This window comes from Parasteatoda tepidariorum, chromosome 5, assembly GCF_982258835.1.
Source record: "Parasteatoda tepidariorum strain Cologne lab strain chromosome 5, Ptep-v5.0, whole genome shotgun sequence".
In the NCBI taxonomy this organism is placed as follows: Eukaryota; Metazoa; Arthropoda; class Arachnida; order Araneae; family Theridiidae; genus Parasteatoda; species Parasteatoda tepidariorum.
This window is the reverse complement of record NC_141759.1, coordinates 71,831,597-71,850,942: the sequence shown is the minus strand read 5'-3', so window position 1 is coordinate 71,850,942 and position 19,346 is coordinate 71,831,597. Positions and strand designations below refer to the sequence as shown.

Genomic DNA, 19,346 nt, shown 5'->3' with positions numbered 1-19,346 from the left:
ACATCTATGTAAACACTATTCGAACTTTACTGCTTTGATTACACAATCAGTACAGTCGTGTTTCTCTTACCAAAAAAAAATATTTCTATGTTTGTAATTTTAATTTTTAACTAATTCATTTTTTTTTTCTATTTTTATTTTAGATCATTTAACTGTACAGGTGATCGTTAGTATATGACCATCTTTGACATGTTTTCGAGCAATTCATCATCTGCACAGTCCATATCGTATTATGAGGTAAATGGTTTTTATAAAATATTTGTATTCAAATTTATTTATATATTGTTTAATTTCCAACAACTCAAATTTTACAAATGATGATCAATGCATAACCAAAATAAATAAAAAAATTCTTATGCTCAAAATGATAAATTTTTAGTTTATAATATTTGTATATTTTTTATAGCAGAAATGAATCAAGAAAATTAATTATTTTCTTATAGATCTAGTATAAATGTTCGTAACTCATTGTTCTAAGGCAATTTAGAGTTTACTTCTCTTATTCATCATATAGATTATTTCTTAGAACCAATTTTTTTCTTCAACGTTTCTAATCGATTATTCTAATGTCATCTCAATGTCATTATCTGCATACACACTCAGATATAACTTAATACGAAATATACTTGAGTTATATGCATAAAAATGCAATACAATCCAAAAAAAAAAGAAAGAAAACTGATGGTACGTTAGGAAAAACAGACTAAAATCACATCATCATAGCTAAAATAAAAGCTTCCAGTCTCTGACAATTATAAAATATACTGACAGTCTAGTTGTCTTTTGTGAGGTACTGTCTTCTTTTGTGTCGGGGGTTCATCTTGTAATGGCCAAACTATACCTAAATATAGAAAACTATCTAACGATGCTACGCAGAAGCTAGAATAAGCAATGCTTCGTAATAACATCCCTTGGTATGTATGTTTCGGAAACTTCGAAAAAAAATGAACTAAACAATACCCAAATTCGAACGGTGAATAGATATTTACGTGTGAAAAAACTTAATGTTAAAAAAGAGCAAAACAAAATATGATACTAAAAATATGGATTAAAGATTACCTGTTCTAAGATCACTTTCACTCTTAAAATTAAAACTCCAAATTTTGACGACTTAGCACTTCTGGGTTTCGTACATGTCGTATTTTCAAATAATCATTTCGAAAAGAAATTAATTACTTAATTTATTACAAATAAATTTATTACAATTATAATTAATTTATTATAATTGAATTTATTATAATCATAATTAAGTTACTATAATTAAATTTATTATAACCATAATTAAGTTATTATAATTAATTATAGTTAAATTTATTATAACCATAATTAAGTTATTATAATTAATTATAATTAAATTTATTATAATTATACTTAATTTATTAAAAATATAATCAAAGAAATTAATTACGAAAAAAATTAATTACGAATAATGCATTACGAAATAATTTTTGATGAAAAGCATATTCTTAAATATTTGACGAAACTGCTACTCTATTCACGAGTCTCACTGTTGTTTTCTAATTTTTATTTTAGTTCAACACATTTTACATTGTATGATGGTATGGGATCAATGCTTCAAGTTTTTAAGTCATTAAAGCAAGTACTCTTCGATTCCAGAAAACAACTGATTACACATTTTTCTTCCATTTAATATTGCAATCCCGTATCAGTTGTGCTCTAGAAATATTGCGTTAAGCCTAATTTTCTTAACGAAATTCGCATTTCTAATCTAGTGAAGATGGTGATCTTTTTTCCTATTGGACAATTGTTCCTTTATAGTATTTTGCAGGAAACGTTTTCGCCAAAAACGAAAAATGTTTATGTCAATGTTGAGTATCCATTCTTACAGTGATGTTTAAAACTAAAATCACATTGATGAGACTAACATATATAATAACATATAAGGTTAAACTTTAGAATATTATTAAACGCTGAATAAACTAGTAAATAAAACACAATCACTAAAATCATACTGTACCACTTTGAGATAAGAATCACATAGTACACTATATATATTTTTTATTTCTAGCAGCAGCGCTTGATGTGTATATTATTCGCTGGAGTGTAAAAATACTCTGCTCAGACCCACAAGGAATAACAACAAATAAAAAAAAATTAAAAACATTAAAACATTCGAAATACAAAAATAATTAGAACAAAAAAAAATTAAATAGAATATTAAAAATAGAAATATAAACATAAACATAAAAACTGCCAGTTAGCAGTTCCCTATCATTCCAGTATCTGTCATAGAAGCTGCCAGTAATTGCGGGGCAAACCCCCAGATGCTCAGCATTCATTGGGGAGTCCTCCCCGCACAAGACACAGTTTGGATCGAATAGGATCTTAAGATCTCTTACAATATTTAGATTAAGATATCCAACTGAGTGAAATTCGGCAATTTCGAATTTTTTTTAATATCCGTACTTAAAATTAAGCTCATTAGCTTTGCAACGCAATTTAAATCTTATCTTTTTTTTACCTCCGATTTTTAGAAATAAAGTTACGGTTGTTTTTTCGTATACTCAGAGACGAAATCAAAACCGGAAGTAATCTCAGGAAAACGAAACTAAAATTTTTCTTTTGCTTTGAATATTTTTACCCTTATTTATTTGCATAAATTATATTTATAAGACAAATGAAATTCATTTTCAGATATAAATTTTTTTGAAGTCAGAATTTTCTTACATTTTAGAACTTTCTTGCATTTTTGGAAGAACGTTGGTTTTGAAAAAAAAAATTCGTTACGTTAAAAAACATCGCAAAAAACGTTTAGTGTAGAATTCCCTTAAATTTCGGAAATAGATTTTGCATAATATTAGAGATGTTTTGAATTAAGAATTCGAACCTGAATTTGAACTTGTTATTCTTATCCAGCTTCAAGTAAGAATATTTAGATTTTCTTGTAAAAAATTCGATATTAAACAATGTATTTATTTTTATTTCATTAATATTTGCTGAAATTTTTCAAAATTTTAATTCAAAAGACAGCTAGTCCCATCTAGAAAAAATTATTTTGTAATTTATTCATTTTAATTTGCTGTAGAGCTGTTAAGGTGACATGAAAAAATTGCTGTTTTTAAACTCAAATTTGTTGAAATGTTGAAAAATATTTTACAAATTTTTAAATTTTACTTTATATTTAGGATGTTAGAGAATAAGGATTCTTTCCTAAAACAAAAAATTTTGGAAAGTCTTATTAAGAAAATATTTTGAAACAATGCAGACACCTTAAAACACACAGTACTTCTTTGTTGACGCAACTCACATATTTAATCCCCCCCCCCAAAAAAAAAGACTTTACTTTAAAAAAAAAATTGTTACAGGTTAGACATTTTTGATGACAGAGCGTTCTATTTATATTTTGTATTGTTTTCACTCAGATCCATTACGCCTGGTATGATTTATAACAATATTTGATTTCATTTCTTAGACAAGCGGTTCGCAATTTTTTTTTCGGCTACGGAAAATTAAATAATAAATCTTCTTTCGGCTGAACCCAGACTGTATAATAAAGATTATTAAGGTACGTTATAACCTATAAAATACTATTTTAATACTATTTTATTAGAGTACTGAAACATTTTAATCGTTTTATCATTAATAATCTTAAAATAAACTTTATGTTGCGCAGTTAAGTTTGCAATCCTAGTGCTATATCCATTCTAGTTATGAATTTGTTTTATAAAATAAGACCAATTATGGTTTACTTTGAGATGAAGACTTAAAAGAACTGCCTTAAACATTGAAAATGGTTATTGAGGGAATTTTATTAAAGAATTTTATTTGATTTGAAAGACGTGACGGGAAATACTAATGTAATATTTTATAAATGCTTACTCTTTTCATAATTTATTTAATATATTGTTATTAGGAATATTATACTGTCGGACCTCTATTTAACGAAGTCGCTAAATCCAGATAAAAAGTTCGTTATATGGAAAATTCGTTAAATTGAAAGCAGCCATTTGAAATACTTAAACAGCACAAAACAAGTTTTAAATTCTTAATCACTTGACATAATCAAAATAGCAATTGATGCACCTTCATCTTGTAAATTATTATCTACTATGGAATTGTTTTAAATGATTTTAACGTTTCATCATATGAAGATCTGGTGATTTCTTCGTCATTTCCGTCTTCATCTTCTTCGTCTTCTTCACAATTTATTGCTTTAATTGTTTTTATTTTTCACATTGTCCAAAATATCCGATTCAGTTAATGTTTCTGTGGTTACAGCTTCAGAATCAATAACAAGAAAATCATTAAGCAGTACATCATTAATTTCATGGTTCTCTCTTAGCTGTATACACCTTTTTTTAAGTTCTTCAAAAGGAATGTCATCTACTTTCCAAATTCTCCATGCTGACTAAGAATCCAGCTTTAGACAAAACAGTTTCGAATAGTACGATCTGTAACATCATAGTTCCATGCTTTAGAAATTTCTGTTATACTTTCTTGTAAATTGATTTTTGAAAAGGATTCCTGTATGAAATGCGAACAAAAAGGGAAGCAAAAAGAGATTTCACCGTATTTTCTAAAAGTTACGTGGCTGCGAAAATCAAATCAAGGTCATTTCCATCACAAAATGCAGTAACAAGTTTGAAATGCTCCGAAATAATTTGGTAAACATTGAAATTGGATCTTAAAGAAAAGTTCGCTAAATAGAAAATTCAATTCCCTATCTGGAAGTTATTTTACAAAGAAATTTCCAAAATGTTCTTGGTTCCTCTGAAAAATTCGCAAAATAGAAGTTCGTTAAATAGAAGTCCGATATTTTCTTTTTAAAATGCCATTTCTATTTTATTAACATTTCACTTGAAATAATTTCATAAAGACAATTGAATTATTATGTAAATTATAAATTATACGTTGTATCTAAATTATAATCAGAGGTTTCAAAACTCATCAATAATTTTAAAAAAAAGTATTGACTGGCTGAATCCCTTTCACTCTTTCACAGAACCCTAAGGTTCCGCGTAACATCATTTAGGAACCGCTGTCTTAGAGTACACAATATACTTGGAATATACTTGGAGTTTTAGCACAGTATGTCTGCTTGAGGGGTTATGTCCCTTAATTATTTTTAAGAAATAATTTATCAAGGAATTTGTGATAAAGAATGACAGTATATAGAATATTCATTCTTAAGACGATGATTAACACTAGTTGAAGAATTGGTTATCCGTGTGAAACAGTGCTTGAAGAATTATTGATGAATTATTGAAGGGAATTATTAATATCCATTTGTCCAAATATTCTATTCCCCAGAGAGATGAGGATAGGCAATTTAGAGACGAATAAAATTTGGGAAATAATAGAAATCTTTTATTTTTGCAAATATGGACGGCAGAATTAATCTCCATTTTTGATATACGTATGAATCACTGATTAATACATTTTGAAAATGGCCCGGAGAGTGCGAATGTAGGGGCAAGCCCCAAAGCATACCCATGTACATCAAGGAATCAAAAATGCGAGTGATATGTATACGTAAGAATAATTTTCGAAAAGGAGAGTTAATTAATCTATATAATGGTTATTAATTGTTTTCATTCATTGTCAAGACTTCTTTTCCTAGCCTTAAGCATTCAAATGTGTGGTCGGAAGAAAGAGTGTGAGAAAGAACGAATTTTAATAAAATCAAAACATTCAGCAACCTTGTAATAGTTTTCGAATTCTTTGTTAATGTGTAAGGCACATCTAGAGAGAATCTCGAATAATAAATTTCGTTCAGCACGCAATTCTAGTTTACAATGTAAAAAGATTTCCCATTGTATTAATGATTTTTCTTTATTGAAAAAGGATTAAGTAAGATAATAGTTATTTTTTAAATTTTATGAAATGCGTTAAGCATATTTAAGCATGATAATTATGCATCTGAAAAAAATTTCGCACTATTGAAGGAGCGATTAAAGAGTCTTTTACCAAACTGCTATATAAATAAAGTGAGTTTTATTAAATACTTGGTAAGTTATTTTTAATTCTAAACTGTTGATTTTATGCGGTTTTGATAAAAAAAATTATCTTTACAGTAGAATCCACTTATATTGAATCCGTATTCAATGAGGTTCCGGAAATAACGAAGAAAATGGAGTATTTTAGTACAATGCTATAATTGCCTTGAAGTGTTTTTCTTCTGTTTTTCTTCTGGCAATTTTCCTTTTGTCTCCTCAAATTTAACACTTTGCTGCAGGTAGGGCACCAGTATCATCTCTTTTTTTTTCTGGCGCTCTAGTTACAAGCAAAAATATATATTGATATTTTTTAAATATAAAAATAGTCTAATAATTAATAAGAACATGTGTTAGATTATCGGTATATTCGTATTAAAATGTAATATCCAAAAATATTGTTTGAATTTTTTTTCATTCATATTCAAAAATTTATCAATAATTGAGTTTGTAAATTAAGGAAATTTTAATGACTACAATTAAGTACAAATTTGAAAAATTATTGTTTGAAAGATTTTACTTTTTACACAGAAAAAGACACCTGCATTTCACGCTGTATTTCATAACTATAAATTATTAAAATGCTAAATATAATATTTTCCACCTATTTTGACTTAATTTAACATAATACAAAATACTGAGAAAAAGTATGAAGAAAATGCATAGTAAAAATTCTACATCAAAAGGCTAATGATAGAAATAGATTTATGAATATAAGATCAAAAATAATTATAATTATCCTTAAAAAATATACACCGACAGTTGCAAAAAATTATTAAAAATCTTTTACTAATGTTGTAGAGTCCTTAACTAATAGGGTACATTTTTTAAAGCTATAGAAAATGCTGATGTAACAGTTAAAACATTAAGTATTTTACAACAAAAATTAAACCAGAAGTTTTTTTAAATAGAACAATCAATTTTAATTAATATTTTGACACTCTCTTAATAAAAAAAAAAATCTGAAATTAATTTTTTTGTGTTTAAACTTTTTAATGACAATTGAATTTGGCTTTTGAGAATGACGTGATTTAACGAGAATTTCTCTTCGTTAATTCCACTAAATTTTGATTCCCATTACAGAGAAAAACAAAGAATAAAGACGGGAACAAATGAAACTGCATTTAACGTACATTAAATTAAAGATTAATTTTTGACGTGATGAATATTAATCTAAGTTTTAGTGTTCTTAAACTAAACCAGACTAATGAAAATTCTGAGCATCCAATAAGGAAGCACTTAAGGATTTTCCAATCTCTTACTTCCCTGCTCGAAATACTAAGCTGAAATCAGATTATCATTACTTTGTTCAGTCATATGTAATTTTAGAGTCTTCAAAACTCATCCTGAAAAGGATATCGCTGTCACGAGATTACTAAGGGACGAAGAAAACAAACTGCAATCGCATAAGCCAACGGATATAATTTTCCTCCAATTTCCCCGCCAAATGCATTCATTTTCCGCTGACAGTTCGCCAAGTCTGGGACCTTAAATTCCACGTCTGCATAGGTGGTATTTCAAGAATTTTGAAATACGCATCAAGATTTATTCGCTTTATTCTGAAACTGTTTACGGCAAGAATGCGGCTAAATTTGTGCAGATTTTGAAGTGATTAATTTTACTTCGGTTACTATATTGTATGTTTATGCGATTTATTAAGATAAAATATGTTTTTTCTTTTGTAGTCAACTAATCGATGATTTATTTATGAAAAAAGGCATCAAATGCTCAACAAAAAATCTAAAACGAAGGGAAAATATAAAACGAAATGATATTTCTATTCTTTCATAAGTTAATTGGAGTCTAGACATAGTGTTTAAGAAAACTTTTGGAAACAATGTAACATCTAATTTGCTAGCAACGAATCTGGTAATTTAAACGGTATTTATGTGGATAATGTATTAATCAGTATTATAAGTAAATAATAATGAAGCTTTCGTTATTTTTATTTAATTAATCGTTATGGTTTTTTTAATGTTCTCTTTCTAGAAAAATGCATTGAAAATGCTATGAAATGAACAAATGTTATTACGATTTTATAAATGACGGTAAAATATTTCAGAATTCTTTTTCCTAAATATCATTTTATCCGATTCAAGATTGTACAACAAATCCATACATGGAAATGTTAATTTCAAAAAGTAGCTAGCAAAAGTACAAGCATTTTAAGCAAAAGTAACGAGTAAAGGTACAAGTACTTAAAGCAAAAGTAACGAGTAAAAAGCAAAAAAGTTTTTATTTTGAAAAGTAACGAGTTAAAAGTACAAGTACATAATAAGAAAAGTAAATTTTAAAGTACATTTCGGGAAAATAAAAAAAATTTAAAGTAAGCTTAAATTTCATATAAAGATGTAAGAAAAAATATTTTTATATTATACATAAAAAATCTCAAATAATTCAACTATTCAACTTTTATAGATAACACAATGCTAAGTAATTAGTACTTACATGAATTATAGCATTTGACATTGAAAAGAAGTGAATAAATATTTCCTTAACTTATCAAAAAAAAAAAAAAAAGACAAGATGGCTCGAAAAGTAATTTTTTACTATTTTTAACAACTAAATTTTATGAACAAATTCTTATGACAGAATGACTAGGAAATATGGTTATCTTGGTGAGCTCATTTGAAATTGAAATTTGTGCTTCTCTGTGGTTTCTTATCAACAATTCTTCAGAAAAAGTCCCGCAGAAAATTTCCATAAGAAGAAATATGCGTTTGTAATTCGGACAAAGGACCCTGAGGACGAGCCATGCCACGGGAGACAAAATTCGAAGCTTAGAAAAAGGTCCGACAACACTTTTCCTGAAGTAATAAGGAAAAAATGGAGTCACGTTGCTTGAATTTCCTATCGGTCAGCAAAGATACACATACAAATATCACCTCTGCCACGGGGTGATTAAAGGATAATTTTGTAGCAGTGAAGTATAGAAACATTTGTTTCTATTCAAACAAAAATGTTCCAGTAGAAACAAAAATTTTCAAGCAGGTGGGGTGGTTGTTCGTTTTTAGGAACTTGCAGGCGATCATGCTGTGATCATCAACCGCTTCGCAAACCCCATTGTGGTCAGATGGAACAAAAAAAAATGTTTTCCATAGAAATGGGCAAATGATGTGAGAAGAGCCGTGGCGTTTCACTGGAAAGAGCGTTCGCCTCCCAATGAGATGACAGGGGTTCAAATCCCTGCCATGGCTGTTCGATGCATATTCCATACCCGACTCGCACCGATCACAATGCTGACGTAAAATATCCTCAGTTTTAAACGGATCATTGTTGTCTTCTTGCTGTCAGGTTAACCGTGGGAGGTTTTCGTGATTTTCTTCTCCATGTGACGCAAATGCGGGTTAGTTCCATCAAAAAATCTTCCACGAAGGGGAAATTACTCCCAATACTTGATCTAGTAGTTTCCTTGTCTTCTGAATTAGGCTCAAATTTACGAGGACCATGGAGTTGAACATTGGCAGTCGTAGACTCAAAATTGGGTTGGCTGTTCAACGACGGTTATAAAATAAAATAAAAATGATGAACAGTGGGGGATAAAATAAAGTTTAATTTCAGATCAAATTCAGAAAAAAAATCGGAAAAAGTGGCGAGTTCTTTCAACATTCTTGTTACAAATACTTGTACTTTTTCCCTAAAAAGTAACAGTAACGAAAAAGCAATTAAAAGTACTAATTTTAAAAAATAAGTAAAAGTTCGTACTACTAATAAAAGTACGTACTTTTTACTTTTACTTTGTTTACCAGCAACGAAAATAAAGTTATTGCCACGCATGAGCAAATCTAGATTACCCGGCTTAATATTGTATCACAAATCTTGATGATCCGATTCAAGATGGTACACAAATCAAGATAATCTGTCTCAAAATTGTACCGCAAATTCAGATAATCCGATTCGAGATTATCACAAACTTAGAGTATCCGACATCAGACTTAATTTCAGTCTGGATAACAGAGAAAAGTGTTTGCGATTTATCTAAACAATTTTTCTAACTTATAATAATGCTGATAATAATATGTGCGCTGATAATCTTCGGTTACAAATCGCTATGCTTTGTTTGTAAATCGAACGAATTTTGTTGTGTAATTCGCATAAGGCGTAAAAACAAATATCGATGGGTAATTCAAATATTACTTGATAGTATCAAGATTTGTGGTTTGTAAATTGCATGAAGCGTAGTTTGTAAACTTAATGCGAATAGCGAGAATAGGAGTTCGGATGAATAGTTTCACCAACTGAAACGGATATTCTTTCGCTTTGCGACAAGCGTTGGAAAGAGATACCTAACTTCTTTTCGAGCAATCAGAATTTTGGTGAGCTTTTCTAAGACGATTACGACGGTAGTTTTCTATGACGAGCTTTGCTGTTGTTTCTTTCAGCTTTATTACCAAACATTCGCGAGTCACCTCCTCATTCCTTGCTTGTAGATAATTGTTTGTATTTTAAAGTTCAGTGTAGGAACTTTTTAACTTTTGTATGACTTTGCTGTTGAATTCTAATAAATGGGTCAGTGAATTTGTTATTTAAAAGTTCTTTGGGATGTTTGTTTTGCTGTAAAATATCTGGATTATGACTTGAAACTCTATTTGCAGTGTTTATTATTGTATTTTTCTTTGGTTTTAAACATGCTGCATCTTTGTAATTTTTAAAATTTTTTCATTTGTAAGTTTTCTAAGAGCTTTCTCAGTAAATCCTCCGCATAAAAATGGAAAGAAGTCTTACAATCACCTTCACTCCTAATTGCATCTGTCTCTTTCTGAATCGGCTTTGCACATGTTTCGCAAAGAAGTTTCGACGTTGACGACATTATTGAAACAATATAATAGTTAATAATTAAATTTTAATTTCATACGTTAACTAGTTGTTTGCAATATACTTTAAGTAGTTGGTAATTTTTTGAATTAAAAGCAGTGAATGGGGACAAAATTTCCCGGAGCAAAAAATATCATACAGGACAGCAATACCAGCTGTTAAGAAAAAAGGCGTTTTTCCTCGACAAAAGTTACAAAGGTTAGTTATAAAAACAATAGACAAAATTCTTCCTTAAAAACAGTACCATAATATTAAAATTAGAAAATAAATAAATAAACGTCAACCAAATTTGCTTTTTAAATTATTTATATGCTCTTAAATGCGAATAATTTTTAAAATTTAGCTAATTCTGTAGAATAGAAAAATTTTAGAATGACAGCTCTTACAAAAAATACTTTCTTCAAAATAATTAATTATGTTTTTAATTTTTTTCCCCTCAGAACACAAATCAATTAGTATCTTATTGTCTCCTTACTTTAATCCGTACATGTACAGTGTTCAAACTAATTCTTAAACTTTTCCCAGTGACCTATTTATTTAATGCTCTTCGTTAGATTTTTTCTAAAAAAAATTCGGTCATTAATATTTTATTTCTTCAAATGGTCTTAATTTCCTTTGTTTGCTAATTTAAAGTGGTTATCTTGGCATAATTACATAAAATTTATTAATTAACATCGTTAGTTTGTTCTTTTAAACTTAGTGCTGCTGTATTTTTTTTGCGTTTTTGGTTGTTTAATGTTTTTATTTTGGAAGATTTATTGCTTTGCATTAAGTGATTTTTTTTCTTTTAAAAATAAGATATTTGTTTAAAATTTAAGAATCTGTAAGAGTCATTAAGGTAATTAAAGTTCTTAAAATCTAAACAGGATCAAAAGAATAAAGTATAATGATAATTGAGTTTTAATATATTAAAAATAACATAGTATAATTTATATTTTTAATTACTTCTAAAATTTACTTTTAACAAGTACTTTTTTCAGTTAAAAATCCATTTAAAAATAATAGTTCCAGTATTGTTTTTATACAGGAAACTCTCTAAACATCATTTCTATTATGTACTTTAGTTAAAAAACTAACTTTGTGCTGCTTTTATACTTTATTAAAAATGCATTATAGCCATTTTCTAAAGTACTCGCGCCCGTCTGAATCCTTATATGAAATATAACAATATTGGGTGTTCACAAATAACTATTTAGAATCAATAACCAGAATTGAAGAAAAGTAATGCGTCCTTGAAACTAGCCTAGAATTTTTGAGTTCATTAACTGCAACTGATGCTATACTAAAATATTTTAGACATTAGAAACTTTAAAAAAAATATTTAAAATGTCGTACAGTTTTATTCTGGCAAATAAACTGGCTTTGATGAATGCAAATGTTAGCTTCATACTGTTCTTTTCTTCAATTTGATGAGTGACTCCTGATGCTTCTTGACGATAAATATTGTAGCTTTAGAATGCATTTAAGCGTTAAAAATGAGATGACTCAAGTTTATGAAATGTTCATAATTAATGACTAATAATTCTGAAATGTTAAATAATTAATAAAAATTATTTTATAATTGCATGAAAAAATCTTTCAATTCACTTAGAAAGGTTTCTAGATACGAATAAATACACAAGAAGTAAAATTAACAATTAAGGGCTTTGACTTCTGACTGCTATCTTGATCAAACTATTTGAACCATATTTTCCAGATCGAGACTAACCCCATGTTCTAATGATCAGGAATCTAAATTCTTGGAAAAAAATATTACTATTCTGCGCCTGGTTTCATGTTTTAAAATATCATCTGCACTAATTAATTAACATTTTTGTACGTGAGAATCCAATCATTAGATTGAAAAGTATTCAGAATGCTCTCTTTTTTACTTCATTTTTGTACTCTGTACATTTCATTTAAATACATAGCGATACAAAAGTTACAATTGATGTTTGACGTCTTTAAATAAGGAACTAATAACTTAAATACAAAGAAATGTGAAATCCAAGCAAATTTCGTAAGTTATAACGATTGCATTCACGAAAGTTCCACCATACAGAAGATGGAGTAAAAATTTGATTCAACTTTTAAATCTTAATGTAAATGTAAGGAAATTGTGTATTAAAAAAGTTAGTATTAAGTTTAAAAAAGAAAAATTTATTTCTAGAAATTTTTTTTTATTTTATTTTTTTAAATTGGTTTCTCGCAATAGGTTGATTAAAAGTTATCAACAAATCTTTAAAAAAAATTCTCAAACTTTCTGATTCTTTTTTTGGAATCGTACATTTTTTTCAAATAGTTTTGATATTTTAGTATTTTATTTTATCTTATGACCGTCGTTGAACAGCCGACCCAATTTCATGGGTTTGCGACTACTAATGTTCAACTCCGTAGCTTTGTAATTTTGAACACAATCCAGAAGACAAGAGAACTCCTGGATCAAGTATTGGGAGAAAGTTGCCTTCGTGGAGGACTTTTTGATGGAACTAGCCCGCATTTGTGTGACATGGAGAGGAAGACCACGAGAACGTCCCACGTTTAGCCTGACCCCAAGGGGACTCTAACCCATGATCCGTCTACTATTGAGGATATTTCAAGTCAGCACTGTGGCGGTGCAAGCCGGATGCGGAATTCGTATCGACCAGCCATCGCCGGGATCGAACCCCGGTTCCCCTCTTAGGAAGGCGAACACTCTATCCCCTGCCGATATAGTATACTTCAGTAACGAGATGGAAAAGAAAGTATTTTTATTCGTTTTTGAGTATTTTAATCCATCAAGATATGCCGCCATTTATTTTTAAGAACCCTGCCTTTATATTATGAAATACAAAATAAAATACCTATATATTTCTTGCATAGCTACTTTATTTACAAACAGTGTCTTTTGTGTTCAAAAAAATTGATGTTTATACCGAACACAAAACATATTTTTATGGAAAAATTTCCATACTGCTGAGGTTCAATCCTTCTCATCTATTTTCAACTTTCTCTTATAATATGAATTTTAAGACACTGCAGTCACAAACTTGAGAATATACGAATATTGTCTTACCTAAATATGATATATATTTTAAATTTTATGTCAGTCAAGCTTCAAAAATCTATGCGTTATCCTAGAGATTTCATTCTAAATGAAATATATGAGAGTATGTCTGAAATGTTCTTTTTTTTAATCTCAGATCCAAAACGAAGCCTTTCGTAGGTATGGCACTTTCTGTTTTAAAAAAAAAGCGAAGGCGTGTCATTTATTTAACAATTTACCTGTCTGTCATAAAATGTAACAGCTTTTAGCGACACACTGGAAGGGTAACGCTTTAAAGTAGTTTTTACGTACAAACGTGTTATCATCCAATTTCGGTATCAGAAAACCGTTGAGGATCGTAAGAATTTCACGATATTAAAAATTGAAAATATAGAAGGCAAATGTTTCATAACATTGAGATTGTCATTGGAGGTATCTTCGGTGGTTAATTTTGAAACATGTAGTTGCTGATTTATGACCATCGCAAAAACTTTAATGTCTCTCAACACCAAAATTGTACGCAACTACTTTACATCTAAGTGGTGAAGTAAAACACCATTTACAGCACCATAACCATAACCACCATAAACAGTAAAACACCATAAACAGTTTAAGAGTATAAATTTTATACCCTTAAACTGTTTCAATACAACACGAATGTTCTTTTCAACTTCTTGGTGTGAGTCGTGATGGCTCAGGGGATAGAGCGCTCGCCTACCAATGAGGCGAACTGGGTTCGAATTCCTGTCGATACGAATTCCGCATCCGGCTTGCACCGACCACAGTGCTGACGTAAAATATCCTCAGTAGTAGACGGATCATGGGTTAGAGTCCCCTTGCCGTCAGGCTATCCATGGGAAGATTTTGTGCTCTCCCTCTCCATGTAACGCAAAAATGAATTAGTTCCATCAAAAAGTCCTCCTCTAGGAAGGCAAATTTCTCCCATTTCTTGATCCAGGAGTTCTTTTGTCTTCTGGATTGGGTTCAAAATTACAAGGCTATGTAGTTGAACATTAAAAGTCGCAAACCTAAAAAATTGGGACAGCTGTTCGAGGATGGTTTTAAAATTTAAAAAGAAAACTTCTTGGTGTGAAGCAGCTGCCACAAGTTTTGTTATTCAGTAATACTAAAATCAATAATTACAGTAAGATAAGATGTACATAAGACGTAATAAACTTATTTTTATCGTGTAATATAAAGCAAAAATCATTAATTCAGATGCATTTACGCCATATTTCTTAAAATAGAATTAGTTTGTTAATCAAACATGCACATAACTCAGAAATAATTTTTATTTGAAGTAGTCTATGTAAATATTTTACAACCTCGTTGCAAAGCATTTGACAGAAAAGCCAGACATATCTATAAAATCTATTAAACTAATAATCATATCACTTTCTATGTAGCCTTTTAGGTCTTAGTTTTATGCATAGCACTTTAAGTTCCATGCATGTATATAGGAATTATTTATGCAGAAATTCTAGTTAATCGAACCATACATTTGTAAATACGGCGTTTTAAAATTAAGTAAATATTGAGAAAACATGTTTTAAAATACATGAATATAATGTCTTCCTATTGTCTGTATCCTCTAAATGTTTTTAAAATTGTTTTAAAAACATTAACTACTATTTACTACTACTTTTAATTAATTAACTATTTTTGCTTTAATTGAGAAAGAAATAATAGGTTTAAGGATATAAAGCAATTTTTTTCCGTTTATTATTAAAATCTTTGCTTTTAATATGTAGTCGAAATTGGCCAACTAATGTAGATTAACTAAATAGATGACTAATATTTATTGAGATTCATATTTCTTGAGTAGGATGAGTACGAGTTTAAGCACTTGCTCTGCTGTTAGAATGAATGATACTCGAAAAAATAAGTACTTATAGTGCAAGGCAACAGGTTAAAGCAGGGAAAAATCGCAAGAAACGATAATGGGGTTAATAAAGTGCACCATAATCAACAATTTTTCAATCATTGTGAAATAACTCACTCATTTAAAGTTCAAACAATTATACTATGCATGCTAATTATAATAAAATAATTAATGTAATCATTACGCAGTAACAATTGTTCACATAATCATTAAAAACAATAATATTTATTGTAAACATATCATAATTATAATAATTCATATAATCGTTACAAAATAATAATATTTATTGCAATCATAATACAATATATAATCATAGCACAACCATAACATAGTTATTAAATTTTATATACCATAAGATTATAACGCAAATAGCATAACTTTACTAATATTTACTATTTTATCAGTCATTAACAGCTTCAGAATTATAATTATTGTGGAAGTAATTTTAACACTAGAAAAACTGATACTTAGTATATAGGGTAAATTTAACAGTGAAGGAACACTTAAGCTGCGCTTACCTCTTAAAGCATCAAAATAATTTCAAAATTAGTAATTTTAGTTAAATGACAGTGTCAACATATTTGTAACTAATTGCAAATTATATAAAAAAAATGTAGAGAACTTACATAATATTGTTTCAAAGTTTTGGAGGTTCAAATAGCAAGTAGTAAGAAGACCAAGTGAAGGAACAGTTCTTACCAGTGAATGAACACAAAATTTTCCGGTAAAGGAACACTTAATTTTGGTTATTTTTTTATGCTCTTTATGAATTTATAAGCCATACAAATATTTAAAAACAAACCTATTCTTGAAATTATAACATATAAATACTAGGAAAATGTTAACTTTTTTTAAAATCATGAATTGAATATTAAAGTGTTAACATATTAACACATTCTGTTCATTCATTGTGAAATCTATGCCCAGTAAAGGAACATGCTTGTTGTTTTTCGTATTTTTAACATACTTTTGTTGCGGAACATCACTGAAGGTACAAGAAAATTAAAGTTTATCTTTTATTTTCATTAACTTAGAAAAAAAACCAGTAACAAGGAACAAAAATAAGCACTTGTTCCTTCACTGGTTTATCATCGTTTGGTAATCCAGTAAATAAACATCCCCTTATCTCAGTACTTGCTTATGCTATGATGCTTAAAATAAATAAAACTTCAATAACTATATTTTGAATTCTCTTTCTCACAGTGAGAAAAATAAAACTATTGCATGCAATTAATTCCACTTCAAACATATAAATACAAACACTCACCTTATAATTTTTTCAAAGAAACCAGGTGTTGCAGAGATAATAGCAAATTCAAAAATTTTTCCAGAGAAGTCTATTTGACCAGGTAATCCAAAACATTGATAGATAACTTCTATTGTTTGGCAGTAAGCTATTGTTACCAATCAATCTAAAGAAAAACTTTAAAATTCTTATTTTTAATCAATATATATGAAATGTTTCTTCACTGGTTGGTTTACCCTACCTATATTGCCCAAAAGCATTCAAAATGACTGAATTGTGAAAGAAGGACTAATGTGTAAAGAAATTTGTTTAAAGTTAATTTTTAGTATATTTTATATTATTTACAGTTACATAACAAGTTATATTAGTAAATATTAGCAATAAAAAAAATTATAAGTTGTACATAAAGTCACAAAATTTTACAAAATTGTGTCTTGTATACGAATTACAACATGTGCCATTATTATATACATCATTGATTTTCCAATTTAAATTAAAAAACAGTCAAAACGAATTCCTCGGGCAATCTAGTTTTAAATTAGTATTGCCATTTCCCATATTATTATAAATACACATCCAACCAATAAATATGGTTTCCTAATTTCACATTCAAACTAAATCATATCCAATTTTCAAAATCGGTCAAGTTATATAATAATTTAAAAACTATTTATATTTTAAGAAATATTCTTTTTCTTATCTTTCATTCATATCCGTATGGAATAATAAAAATTCTTTTCTTATTTTTCAAAAGTTGTTAATTTTTAAAGAATCGTCAAGTGTCTGTTTCCTAACTATTACATGCATTTCCCTAAAATGTATGACTCTTGACATCTTAACTCAGTAACTGCTAATCTTGTCATCGTTTTCATACTGCCATGTTCATGCAGCTGTTTAAGATTTAAAAAAAAAAATTCAAACCATTAAGATTTTTAGGTTACACTAAAGAATTATGGATTAAATTACAGTATTTTCTTGTCCGGTAGGAGAGAGTGGGGTCAATTGTAACAATTTTTACTTAACTATTTTTAACTAACAAAAAATCCAATATATTATTAGTATTAATTGACAGACGAGTAAAGTAGACTATCCTCTACTATAAAAATAAATAAATACCTTATTTTAAATGTTATTATATTAGTTATTAACAATTTTTGACAGTCGTGCACTTGTTACAATTGTCCCCACTTACGGGGTCAATTGTAACAGTTCATAAATTCAACTGAAACATAGTAAATTATACATATTATCATAGTTGTGATATATTTTTTTATTGATCAAAATAGTAGTGATATTTGAGGAGTAAAAATAATAAAGAGCAGAGACCTAAAGGGTTAAACTTTTGAATTTAAGGGGTTAAAATTTTTAATTTATAGTGTGAAAGGTGACAAATAAAATAATGCACATGCAACATAATATAAATGATACAGGAAACTATTGGTGGTTCTTAAAGAGTTAAATAATGGTTTGTAAACATAAGATTATTTATTTTCAGCTGTTACAATCGTCCCTTTACTTATTGTTACAATCGTCCTCAAGACACCATTTTAGCTTCATTTGTTAAAAACAATGCTAGTTAATTAACGAAACTAATTTTTTTATTGAAATGTTAATTAAGGTGTCCACTTACATATTCGGTTAATAATTTTTATTTGTTTAAACAAAATTACTTTGTTACAATACAATATTCTAATACCAAAAAAGTACTTACGTAGCTTGAAAATATCTTTTGTGATGTAACTCTTTCAAAAGTACATAAAAATGGTTTCCAGCAGGGGTGTACAGGTGTATTTATTAAATACACCTTTTGCGCCACCTAGGAACCAAATCTAGAACCCGAAATTTTTGTTCTCTTAGAAATGTACCCTGTTACTATTGACCCCACTCTCCCCTATCCTTTGGAAGCATCATTCGTAAAATATTACTTATTTTTACAGTATATTTAATTATAGTAATTCTCTGATATTACGGTAATTATTTTTACAGTAATATTGTTTAATTACAGTGATTCAATAATATTTAGTTAGTTAGTACTGTATAAAATACGGTACATGAGACTGTTTTGTTCCGTAACATATTCTGGTAATAATGAATTTTAAGGTAAAATGTTTTAGCAAAAATTGGACGCTGAGTTTTTTACAGTGTAGAAAGAGTGCAGTCTATGAAAATCTGGTCAAAATATCAAAAGTTACTTGACGTATTGTCCAAATTAAGAATTAAACTAGTAGGGTTTTCATTTCATAAGGCTAAACAATTCGGAATTCTGTTCTATGTTTTTATTATCATCGATTAAGTATAAAAGAACAATTTTCTGCTCTGACACTAATCTTTATATTATATAAGTAGAAATATACCAACCTTTTGTTTGCTAACATAATATATTAGATACCCTTTTCTGTAAACATTCTTATATGCTCTGCAATAACGTAAATTCAATAGACAAGA

At 28.5% G+C, this 19,346-nt stretch overlaps 1 protein-coding gene across 2 annotated transcripts in view; it reads left to right on the top strand.

Annotated features, from left to right (window-relative positions):
- LOC107449790 (glutamate-gated chloride channel-like) overlaps positions 1–19,346 on the top strand; it is a 457,252-nt gene that overhangs the window by 108,151 nt on the left and 329,755 nt on the right. For both annotated transcript variants that reach the window (XM_043042909.3, XM_087164199.1), the window contains one exon: positions 144–237. The gene's annotated coding sequence lies outside the window, so the exon portion shown is untranslated. The remainder of the gene's footprint in view (positions 1–143; positions 238–19,346) is intronic.